The 10,556-nt window shown below is 36.6% G+C and overlaps 1 pseudogene; it reads right to left on the bottom strand.

Annotated features, from left to right (window-relative positions):
• Window positions 1-3,009: 3,009 nt before the first annotated feature.
• Window positions 3,010-3,955, bottom strand: LOC133261154 (olfactory receptor 4C3D-like; annotated as a pseudogene).
• Between the last annotated feature and the right edge of the window lie 6,601 nt (window positions 3,956-10,556).

Raw genomic sequence — 10,556 nt, 5'->3', positions numbered from 1 at the left:
GGATGTCAGCCATAGTTTACTTTTATGTGGAAAAGACTACACTATTATTTTATCATTATCCCCCACCAAGGATAAATACTGAGTATAGTGTCAAAATTGGATTATTACTCAGCCATTAAAAATAATACATTTGAATCAGTTCTAATAAGGTGGAAGAAACTGGAGCCTATTATACAGAGTGAAGTAAGCCAGAAAGAAAAACACCAATACAGTATACTAATGCATATATATGGAATTTAGAAAGATGGTAACAATAACCCTGAATGCGAGACAGCAAGAGACACAGATGTATAGAACAATCTTTTGGACTCTGTGGGAGAGGGAGAGGGTAGGATAATTTGGGAGGATGACATTGAAACATGTATAATATCATAGAAGAGACTAATCACCAGTCCAGTTTTGATGCATGATACAGGATGCTTGGGGCTGGTGCACTGGGATGACCAAGAGGGATGGTATGGGGAGGGAGGTGGGAGAGGGGTTCAGGATGGGTAACACGTGTACACCTATGGCAGATTCATGTTCATTTATGGCAAAACCAATACAATATTGTAAAATTAAAAAAAAAAGAATAAAATCAACTCCCACCCTCCAAAAAAAATTTTTTTAAGGAATTTAAGTAGGAAAGATGATGCTGTGAAAGTGCTGCACTCAATATGCCAGCAAATTTGGAAAACTCAGCAGTGGCCACAGGACTGGAAAAGGTCAGTTTTCATTCCAGTCCCAAAGAATGCTCAAACTACTGCACAATTGCACTCATCTCACATGCTAGTAAAGTAATGCTCAAAATTCTCCAAGCCAGGCTTCAGCAATGTGTGAACCGTGAACTCCCAGATGTTCAAGCTGGTTTTAGAAAAGGCAGAGGGACCAGAGATCAAATTGCCAATATCCACTGGATCATCGAAAAAGCAAGAGAGTTCCAGAAAAACGTCTCTTTTTGCTTTATTGACTATGCCAAAGCTTTTGACTGTGTGGATCACAATAAACTGGAAAACTCTGAAAGAGATGGGAATACCAGGCCACTTGACCTGCCTTTTGAGAAACCTATATGCAGGTCAGGAAGCAACAGTTAGAACTGGACATGGAACAACAGACTGGTTCCAAATAGGAAAAGGAGTACGTCAAGTACTGTCAGCCTGCTTATTTAACTTATATGCAGAGTACATCATGAGAAACGCTGGACTGGAAGAAACACAAGCTGGAATCAAGATTGCTGGGTGAAATATCAATAACCTCAGAAATGCAGATGACATCACCCTTATGGCAGAAAGTGAAGAGGAACTCAAAATCCTCTTGATGAAAATGAAAGTGGAGAGTGAAAAAGTTGGCTTAAAGCTCAACATTCAGAAACCTAAGGTCATGCCATCTGGTCCCATCACTTCATGGGAAATAGATGGGAAACAGTGGAAACAGTGTCAGACTTTATTTTTGGGGGCTCCAAAATCACTGCAGATGGTGACTCTAGCCATGAAATTAAAAGACGCTTACTCCTTGGAAGGAAAGTTATGACCAACCTAGATAGCATATTGAAAAGCAGAGACATTACTTTGCCAACAAAGGTCCATCTAGTCAAGGCTATGGTTTTTCCAGTAGTCATATATGGATGTGAGAGTTGGACTGTGAAGAAAGCTGAGTGCAGAAGAATTGATGCTTTTGAACTGTGGTGTTGGAGAAGACTCTTGAGAGTCCCTTAGACTGCAAGGAGATCCAACCAGTCCATTCTGAAGGAGATCAGTCCTGGGTGTTCTTTGGAAGAAATGATGCTAAAGCTGAAACTCCAGTACTTTGGCCACCTCATGTGAAGAGTTGACTCACTGGAAAAGACTGTGATGCTGGGAGGGATTGGGGGCAGGAGAAGGGGATGACAGAGGATGAGATGGCTGCAGGGCATCACTGACTCGATGGATGTGAATCTGAGTGAACTATGGGAGTTGGCGATGGACAGGGAGGCCTGGTGTGCTGTGCTTCATGGGGTCGCAAAGAGTCGGACAGGACTGAGCAACTGAAGTGAACTGAACTGAATTACAGCACAATAGCTTTGGAACCTACCCATATGCTTTTTTTGTTGAGATTTATAAAAAGATTCATACTTTGTTTCAAATGGTTCCTAAAGTCTTGGTATGGAACATGAAAATATTTCCTTTATACAAAAGAAAAATGTGACTCATAAAGGTGTTTAACAAAATAGAGCAAATTAAGAATACTTACAAATTTTCTTTTGTTAAGAAAATAATTTCAGATAGTGAATTATTCAGGCTTCCCCAGTGGCTCAGAAGTAAAATAATATGCCTGCAATGTAGGAGACACAGGAGATGTGAATTCAGTCCCTGGGTCAGGAAGATACCTTGGAGGAGGAAATGGCTACAAACCCCAGTATACTTGCCTAAAAAATTCCATGGACAGAGGAGCCTGGCAGGCTAAATTCCATGGGGTCTCAGAGAGTTTGACATGACTGAGGGACTAACACACACAAAGACAGTGAGTTATTATTTCCTTTTGATTAGTTCATAGTACAGAAAAAATTCCAGCTGCTATTCCTTTCCTCGATTGTCCCTTCTCCACATATCTACCTAAGAATTTCTACCCCTTATTTGCTTTACATCAGGTGAAGAAAAATGGAAGAAATTCTGAGTTCAAAGTCCTATGGACAAGCCAATTTCATCCAATTAACATATATTTACCACATAAATATATTGTGGTAAATAGTTAAGATTATGGAGAAAAACTTCCTGTACAATCATAAAACCATAAAAAAAGGGTGTATAGTTGTTTTTTCCATTGCTTATTCTGAATCCAATAACACTAACTTGGAAACCTCAGGAAAATATATTAAAACTTACCAAAATGCCTAAAAAATGCATAGTCAATATTAAATAATCAACAAATGTTAGTTTCTGGGTGTTATATTTTGGTCAATGATGGAAAAAATTCTAATTGTCTCCCATAACTAACAACATAAATAATTGTCTCTACTATGTAAATCATTATTCTCTTGGCATCATGAGCAGCCTAAGTTACTCTCTTCTTCAACAAACTCCTCATGGCATTTTTCACGTCTGTGTTTCTCACTGTGTAAGTGATAGTATTTAACATGGGAGTGAGAATTCCATAAAACACTGTCACCACTTTGTCTGCAGGTTAGTGGCCGCAGGATGTGTGTGAGCGAATATACAAGGAACAAAAAAGAGCACCACTTCTGTAAAGTGGGAGCCACATGTAGAGAGGGCTTTTCGTCATCCTTCAGAGCTATGGGATTTCAGGGAGCTCAGGAAGATGATGTAGGAGATGAGAAGCAGGGAAAAAAATAAGCAAGGCCATGCCCCCAGTGTTAGCTGCCACCACAATTCCAGGCCTGTAGGTGTCACTGCAGGAAATTTCCAATAGTGAGTAGAGATCACACATGAAGTGATCAATGACATTGGTACTACAGAAGGTCAAATCTGCTGTGAAAAGAATCTGCTTGGTGGCATGCAGGATCTCCCCAATCCAGGCCACCACCACCAGGAGCTGACAGAGCCCCTGTCGCATGATGGTCATGTAGTGCAGAGGTTTGCAGATGGCCACATAGTGGTCATAGGCCATGACAGTGAGAAGTATGATCTCTGATGCTCCAAGGAAGTGTCCCATAAAGAGCTGACTCAGGCAGCCACCCCAGGAGATGGTTCTCCTCTTGTACAGCAGGTCAAAAGTCATTTTAGGGGTGCTGATGGAGGTCAAGGAGGCATCTAACAAAGACAAATGGATGAGAAAGAAGTACATGGAAGCTGAAAGCGTGGGGCTGAGGGAGATGGTGATGATGATGAAAAGATTGGCCAAGATGGTGAATAGGAAAATGAACATAAAGGCAACAAAGAGTATTTTCTGCAAGTGTGGATTCTGTGTGAGTCCCAGGAGAACAAATTCAATCACATTGTTGGGAAGCCTGAAGAAATCCATTTAGTAAGCAGCAGGTTCCTCGGGCCTCAGTTACCTACAAAGGAATAAAGAATGATACCTATTAATCATGAAAGGATTGTGTTCTAAACTTCTTAGGAAAAAACAAAAACAAACAAACCAAAAAAAAAAAAAAAAAGTCTATTCATTTTAACTGTGGGGCATTTCCTTAGCACTTTGCCCCAGTACTTATTTCAAGTCTTTCTTATTTTCTCCATAATGCTTTCCATCTCTTCAGACACTTAGCCCCTGTGTCATGTGAAACACCTCCAGAACAAAATTTTATGTGTAATTTGCTGAGAAAACACTGGGATGTCTACATGAGATCTGAATTCTCATTCTAGTTCTCACTCAATGTAACTCTGCAAAGCTTCAGAGTGTCCCATGCTTCTGAGTTTTCCTCTGTGTCTGTGCAGTTACAAATTATAATTCTCAGATGTAACTTTCTAAGTTTACAATCATTTCAAAGTTAAGAATTTTTCCCCCTTCCATGAGAATTTACATTTAAATTCTCAGCTCTAAAGTGGATGGAAAGGCACCATCAATAATTATATGTTATAAGAAGGGAGTTTAAGAAAATGTGTATCAGTCATTGGGAGACACTCTACCTGGTATCAACCAGAACACATAAACTATCCCATTGTTTCTTCACTTATCTCTAGTGCCTGATATGATATCTGCAGTGTCTGAAAACTATTGTATGGGTGCTCAGTTGTGTCCCACTTTTTTTGACCCCATGAACTATAGTCTGCCCACCAGGCTCCTCTGTCCACGGAATTTTTCAGGCCAGAATACAGGAGTGGGTTGCCATTTCCTACTCCAGGGGATCTTCCCCATCCAGGGATTGAAGATGTATCTCCTGCATCTCTGCAGTGGCAGATAGACTCTTTACCATTGCACTACCTGGGAAACCCCTGAAATCCGTTAGGTGATGAATAAATACTTAGTGAATTGCCATTTGCCGTGAGTAAAGTATGACTGCTTCCCCTGACCATAAACCTGTGATAAATTCAAGTGTTCTTTTCCCCCTGCTCTGTTTACCATTAGTCTCGACTTTATGAGAACCATAAATATTTGAAAGGAAGCTGCACTCCAGTTTAATAGTTCCTGACACACTATTAAATGTGTGTAATAAATATGAATACATTTAGTTATCTCTAGGAAAGAGCATGTTAGTGGGTTATTTTACCTTCAATTTAATTATGGTGTTTGTTTATTGTTATTTAGTCTTCAAATTTGTGTTCCACATACAGTTTAACATATTCAGTAAATTTACAGCTTCTGTAGATGTGGACGAACAACTCATGTAGGTGTTAAGTACACACAGATCTTTCACACAGAAGATATTCTTATTTTCAAAGTTCTGAAAATAAAAATTTTATGTGGAAAACAGAAATAAATAGATTGGTAGGTAAGATAGAAAGTTAACCTGCTACACTTAAACATGTATACACAGACTAACACAAACACAAACGAAGTCTTTTACTTAGGTATCTATTATATGCTTACTCATACAACAAATATTGTGTATGTTAATGTATGTTTATTCACACAATGTCATGCATGAAGAGTGTCCTAGTTAGATGCCTTTGACACTTGAAGTTTCATTACCAAACAGCACCAAGTTGTCCATCCATGGTAGGAATGGAATTCCCATCCCTTTATGTTTCTGCTGCATACAGACTCATGTCTTCTCCCAACTTCCCATGGTATTCATCTCCCTGGTCCTAGGCTACCGCATTACAATTAATAATAGAATTAAAAATTTGGGGAACATTTTCCAAATAAAATAGAAGAGAAAACATAAATGTAAAATGTACTCTGCAAAACATATGTCTTTCTTTTCAAAGATAAATGGATAAACTTTTATTTTTTAATTATCTGGAGAAAAATTTTATACCTATGTAAAAACTATGCAGCAGCTCCTTTGCATTTTATTGTTTTCGGGTTGGATTCCCCCAACAGAATAGAAAAGGATATAATGTACTTCCTACTTAATAAAAATTTTTGAAATAAACATGAAAAAGTATAAACCACTTTTCCATTTTTCTTTGGCTCTACAATATTCATTCTAAGAATAAACCCTGACAGAAAATACAGGGCTTTTACAAAAATATATTTAAAATATACAAAAAATATATTTATAAAACATAAAAATATATTTAAAGGACAAAAATAATTATGTTCAACACAAATATTAAGAGTTGCATAAATTTTAGAAACAACATGGAATGTTAAAAATTGGAGAAATGGATAATTAAATGTAGGGCATCACTTTGCTTATTGTGTAGATTTTTTAAATTGTGCAGTATCACTGAAAGATTCTTAATTTGTAATATAAAGTAGAGAAAGTCTAGATGCGAATTTGAATTGCATAACTATTCTAATTATAACTAGTGTATTACTCAAACTATGTTTAAATATATATTAATAAGAAAAAAGGCCCAAAACTTTCTATTTCTGAATTAATGATATTATATATGTGTCTATCTTTCTTAAAATTTTGTATGCTGAAAATGGGATTTCGATTTCAGGTGAAGATAAGTGGTGATTACATGATTTGTAAGATCCATTTAAACCCCAAAACCTATGATTATACAATTTCCTAGAAAAAGAATCTCATCTGTGCTCACATATATGTGACATGGATCCATGCCCAGGGCTTCAGGGAGCTCTTAGTTCACTGAGAAAAAAGTGAAGTTGTGAGATTTTAAATTGTCAACTAGCTCAGCTACAATAAGTATCTTCGTTGATGTATAAATGATACCTTTGGATGAGCCTTAAAAGTACTACCATATATTTTGTTTGTAGGAAAATCTGTAGTTTCTTAGCTGTGGCTAATAGGACCCGCGAGGTATTCCACCATCATTAGCAGACCTTTCCAAGTACTCAGTTACTTCATGTAAATTAACTGAAGAGCACAGGAGAACTTTTATAGAACCCATCTTTAATTTTGACCTCCTCTTGTGTCTACAAGAAGACAAAACACTATCATAAGAGTAAGAAAATAGTTGAGTATTTATGAATTTAGATATTTGATAATGTGTTTATTATGAGGTCTTACTATTTAGTATTATACAATTTAAACATCTGTGGGCAACTGATTTTTATATTTTATTATAATAATTATTTTTAAATTGATTTACTATTCATGCTAATCATAATTTTAAAATATTGCTTTCCTATATACATTAATTTATAATTATAAATCCTGCTGCAATATTGTCATTTCACACCACCAGGTAAAGTGCACTGTACTTCTTTGAATTAGTTCTTTCCTGTGTCAGTTTTGGAATTAAATTAGCATGATAATGTTGAAGGTAATTCTATTCTTCAATTATACTGAGATATGTTGAAATGCACTTATTGAAGCCATTTAAATTAATCGTACAATATTCATATGGAATATGAAAACTAGGCAAAAATATTCACAATTTATAACAAGGAAATATAAGACAGGAAAGAAGAATGTCATTTGACAAAGAGAAATAAGAAGCCAGGAGACCAAATCTTGGACCAGGATCCTTATCTAAATTATTTTACAAGTGAAGTGACATGACACATTTATGCTACCACCTACTGTAAGGCCCATTACAATTATCTATGTAAATAAATAAATACCAATTTGATATTTAAGTAATTTTATCAATAAATTTAAATAAATTCACCTCAGAAATATTTCTGTATAGATCAGCACTCATTTGGCATGTTTGAATATGTTTGCATTACTAAGAAGAAAAATAAATTGTACCTAAAGCTTGATTATAGGGGTTTCCCTGTTGGCTCAGATGGGCTAATAATCTGCCTACAATGACAAAGACCTCAGTTTGATCCCTGGGTTGGGAGGATCCCCTGGAGAAGGGAATGGCAACCCACTCCAGTATTCTTGCCTGGGAAATCCCATGGACAGAGGAACCTGGTGAGCTACAGTCCATGGAGTCGCAAAGAGTTAGATACTACTGATTGATTAGTATTTGAGCTTCCTGGGTGGCTCAGGTGGTAAAGAATCTGCTTTCAATGTGAAGACCTGGGTTGAGACCTCTCTTTGATCCCTGGGCCTGGAAGATGCCCCAGAGAAGGAAATGGCTACATACTCCAGTCTGCTTGACTGGAGAATCCTATCGACAGAGGAGCCTGGCAGGCTACAGTAGTCCAATGGGGTCACAAAGATTCGGACATGACTGAGTGACTAACTGGTTGGTTGGTAAAGTTCAATTGGCTCCAGAGAATGTGAGCAGCATGTACAATGAAAGAAAAGAGTTTTAAGAAAGTGAAACTATTTGATCAAACTTATATTCACTGGGCTCTCCAATATTAGGGTGCGCAAATAATATTTGTGATGTCAGATGCTGAAGACAGTTTGGGAATTTAAAATTATCTAAACAACTATTAGTGATATGGATTTTCCTGAAGTGTCATCATGAAAATTTCGTGGACTTGTATTTACATTTGGAATGAAAGTCAGACCAGAGAAATAGCATGTACTGACAAAGTCATCATTCCCAATCTCATTAAAGATTGAAACCCATTCAGAATTGTCTGTTAAGTAGTTATCCAGTCTCTATTTAAATAGCTACAGTGCTGGGTAGAGAAATTGATTTATAATCTCTACATGTGTCTATCCAACTCCCCAAGCATGAGAACAACATAGAAAGGAAAGAGAGTGGAATCAGTTCCAAATCATAGAAGGTTTCCATGAAGATATTCTTCAAAAGAAGTGTTCCTGGAGCTATACCAGGAAAGTCTCTTTTTGGAATACAAGTTCAAGGATACAGAGATTTAAAATTACAAAGACAGAAACTAAGATTCTCAAAACTGAAGGGTAAACCAGAATGAAAGCAAGATAAGTTATATATGGATCTTATTATCGTTGATCAGAAATTAGTTGAAGGATGGTTCGATTTTTGCTGTCAGGGACTAATTTCACAAAAACAAGGTAGCTGCTAAAGTGTTCTTATGGGCAGCTTCATGCATTTCAATAGGTAGACAAACATATCCTCAAAATAACAAAGCCCTCAGGAGCAGAGATTCTGTTGTTTTAGTCCAATCCAAGGAATCTTTCATCACAGAAGACAAGGACATCTCCAAAGTTTTTTTTATCAGGAATGGAAATGTTTTGGGGAGGTGAACTGTCATCTCGTAACTCCTCCAATTTTACTTCTAATTGAAGTAGAAGCAAATAAACAGTATTTATGGCAATAAACATATTGTTCTGGGTAGAATTACAGAACTGGGAAACACCTTTCAATTTACCTAAGCAAAGTGCTTGTAGAAACAAGGAAAGCTGTTTAAGGTTATAGAAGATTATGGCATAGTCTGAAAGAAAACTAATGTCTCCGGATCCTGAAGCTAATGTCCTTACTCTCCATCACATTTTCATGACAATATATTTGATAAATATTGTTATGATTTCTTTTTTTTAATTTATTTTATTTATTTATTTTTATTTTTAAACTTTACATAATTGTATTAGTTTGCCAAATATCTAAATGAATCCACCACAGGTATACATGTGTTCCCCATCCTGAACCCTCCTCCCTCCTCCCTCCCCATACCATCCCTCTGGGTCGTCCCAGTGCACTAGCCCCAAGCATCCAGTATCGTGCATCGAACCTGGACTGGCAATGATTTCTTTTTTTTAATTTAGCAACTATTTCTTTAATTTTTTCTTAGTTTAAAAAAATTTATTGATGTGTTGTTCATTTACAAATTTGTGTCAATTTCTACTACCTAGCAAAGTGATTCAGTTATATATTTACATATATATATATATATATATATATATATATATACAGTCATTTTCATATTTTTTTCCAATATGGTTTATCACAGGATATTGAATATAATGCCCTTGTTTTACAGTAGGACATTGTTGTTTATCTGTCCTATATAGAGTAATTTGCATTTGCTAACCCCAAACTCCCAATCCACCCCTCCTCAACACCCTTTCTCCCATGGCAACCACAAGCCTGTTGCCTGTTTGTGAGTCTGTTTTTGTTTTATAGATAAGTTCATTTGTGCCATATTTTGTCAAGAAATTCCACATATAATGATATCATATGGTACATATGGTATTTGCCTTTATTTTTCTGACTTATCTCACTTTGCTTGATAATCTCTAAGTTCATCCATGTTGCTGTAAATGGCATCATTTTATTCTTGTTTATGGCTGAGTAGCATTCTAGTCCATTTCTTTCTTAATAAAACCTATGGTACCATGAAGTGTGAGATTGGAATTTTCTGTCAAAAGAGGAAATATACCTATTATATATATATATATATATATATATATATATATATATATATATTCCAAAGTATATATATATATATGGCATATATCACCCCACTCCAGTACTCTTGACTGGAAAATCCCATGGATGGAGGAGCCTAGTAGGCTGCAGTCCATGGGGTTGCTAAGAGTCGGACATGACTGAGTGACTTCACTTTGACTTTTCACTTTCATGCATTGGAGAAGGAAATGGCAACCTACTCCAGTATTCTTGCCTGGAGAATCCCAGGGATGGGGGAGCCTGGTGGGCTGCTGTCTATGGGGTCGCACAGAGTTGGACACGACTAAAGTGACTTAGCAGTAGCAGTATGGCATATATATATATATGGCATAT

This window comes from Bos javanicus, chromosome 15 (genome assembly GCF_032452875.1).
Source record: "Bos javanicus breed banteng chromosome 15, ARS-OSU_banteng_1.0, whole genome shotgun sequence".
NCBI classification, from domain to species: domain Eukaryota; kingdom Metazoa; phylum Chordata; class Mammalia; order Artiodactyla; family Bovidae; genus Bos; species Bos javanicus.
Note: the sequence above shows the minus strand (reverse complement) of the source record. Positions and strands in the feature narration are given on the sequence as shown.